Source organism: Carlito syrichta, unplaced genomic scaffold (assembly GCF_000164805.1).
Source record: "Carlito syrichta isolate Samal-C Ts95f unplaced genomic scaffold, Tarsius_syrichta-2.0.1 Scaffold316401, whole genome shotgun sequence".
Taxonomy (NCBI): Eukaryota; Metazoa; Chordata; class Mammalia; order Primates; family Tarsiidae; genus Carlito; species Carlito syrichta.
In genome coordinates, this window is record NW_007260497.1 from 475,272 (window position 1) to 477,550 (window position 2,279).

A 2,279-nucleotide genomic window follows, 5' to 3' on the forward strand; every position below is an offset into this window, starting at 1 on the left:
GGCAATCCTCTCACCTCAGCCTCCCAAAGTGCTGGGATTACAGGCTGAGCCACCGAGCACAGCTTGGCCAACATTCTTAAGCAAGACACAGAGAGCACTAGCCATAAATGAAAATATCAATTAAAAAAATTAACTGGGCGTGGTACTGCACTCCTATAGTTCCAGCTACTTGGAAGGCTGAGGCGGAAGGATCACCTGAACCCAGTAGGTTGAGGGTGCAGTAGCCATGAGTGTTCCATTACATTCCAGCCTGGGTGACAGAGTAAGACTACAACTCAAAAAAAAAAAAAAGAAGAAAGAACCAAATAAAATTTCAGGAGACTGGTTATGAAGCCATTGCCATAATTCAGGTGAGAGATAATGGTGTTTTGGATGAGGATATTAGTAATGGAGGTGGTGAGAAGTGGTTAGATTCTAGAAATGTCTTCAAGGTGAGGCTGACAGGAGTTGTAACAGGGTGGATGTGGGGAGTATGAAAGTAAAAGGAAAGATGAGGTTGACTCATGGTTTTGGCTTAAGTACATGAAAAGACAGACAGAGGTGCCCTAGCAGGGAAGAGGAGGCCTTGGAGGGAGTAGGTTTGGGCATGAAGGTGGAAGGAGATGAGTTTGATCATATTAAGTTTTATATGCATTTTAGGCATGCCAGTGGAGTTGGCAGTTGGACAAAGGGAAATGGAGTTTCAGGAGGGGGTCTGAGCTGTAGATACATTTGGGAGTTGTTAGCCTATTGGTGGGAGGTTGACCAGATGAGACCACCAAGACCATGTGCACTCATGGGGAGGTGACCCAAGGCTGAATCCTGAGCATCTGAATATTCAGAAGCCAGAAAATGAGGGTCCAGCAGAGAAGACTGAGAGGGAGGAGGAACAGAAGATTGTGGCATTTGGGGACCGGAAAGAAACCGATTGTGTCAAATGGTGCTGATAGGTTTGTTGAGATGAGGAGTCAGCATCTGGAGTAAGAACTTGACCAGTAGGCTTAGCAGGGTGAAGGCCATTGGTGCTGGTAGGAGCACTCTCAATGGTATGGTGAGGGGAAAGGCCTTGTTAGAGTGGGTTTAAGATGGAATGGAAGCCGGGCTCGGTGGCTCAGCCTGTAATCCCGCGCCTTTGGGAGGCTGAGGTGAGTGGATTGCCTGAGCCCGCGGGTTCGAGACCCGCCTGGGCAGCAAGACCTCATCTTTACAATAAATCAAAAAATCAGCCGGGCGTGGTAGCGCACGCCTGTAATTCCAGCTACTTGGAAGGCTGAGGCGGAAGGATCCCTGGAGCCCACCAGGTCGAGGCTGCGGTGGCCGGGAGTGGCCACTGCACTCCAGTCTGGGCGACAGAGTGAGACTTCAACTCAAAAAAAAAAAAAAAGAAAGATGGAATAGAAGAGAGGAACAGAGGGCAGAAGGTAGTTCTCTTACGAGTTTTTCCTTAACAGCAAGCTGAGAAGTACGGTGGTACATGGAAAGGGACAAGCAAGACATGCTTGTATGCTGAGGAGAACGATCAAAGATGGAAAAAATGGTGATGCAGGAGAGACAAGGAGTCAGAATCTGGGGTGATGCTGCCGAGGTGGTGAGTATGTAGGTGGCCACATAGGTCATCTGTGTAATCAAGGGGAACACGGATCTGACTTGATAGGTAGGCGTGGTGGTGGGCCTTGTCAAATTCCCTTCTGAGACTTAGATATTGGTTGAAAGTGAGGATAGGGAAGGGGGTGTCGGAGATTTGAGGAAAGGGCATAAAATTAGTGCCTTAGAGAAAGGGAGAGTGAATGAACTAGGGAAATGTAGCATGATTGGGGGCAGCATTTTGAGAAATAGCTAAATACATGGAAAGAGCCTCACAAGGAAGGACCAGAAGATTTGATATTCTGAAGACATCAGTTTTCCTAAAATTGATTCACAGATTAAAACAGTATCAATCAAAACCCTCATGGGTTCTTAATTTTTGTGTAGAATTTGACAAGGTGAACCAACATTTATAAGGAAAAGGAAAGAGCTAAGAATCACCAAGACTCTGTTAAAAAGAGTAAGGTCAGGAGGATAGCCTCCTCCTTGCTATTAGGGCTTTCAGTAAAGTTTGTAGTGACCAAGACAACCTGGAACTGCACAGATATGGACGTGTAGACCACTGAACAGAATACAGACCACCGGGACTCACATGTAAATAGACAGTGAAAGTACCACAGGATGAGGGGGAGGGATGGATTTTTAAATAGGAGGTGTTAGCCGGGCTCGGTGGCTCAACCTGTAATCCCGCACCTTTGGGAGGCTGAGGTGAGTGG

General features: G+C 47.0%; 1 pseudogene; it reads left to right on the forward strand.

The window, feature by feature from the left end:
• LOC103276901 overlaps positions 1-2,188 on the forward strand; it is a 37,831-nt pseudogene extending 35,643 nt beyond the window's left edge.
• The last annotated feature ends 91 nt before the right edge of the window (positions 2,189-2,279 follow it).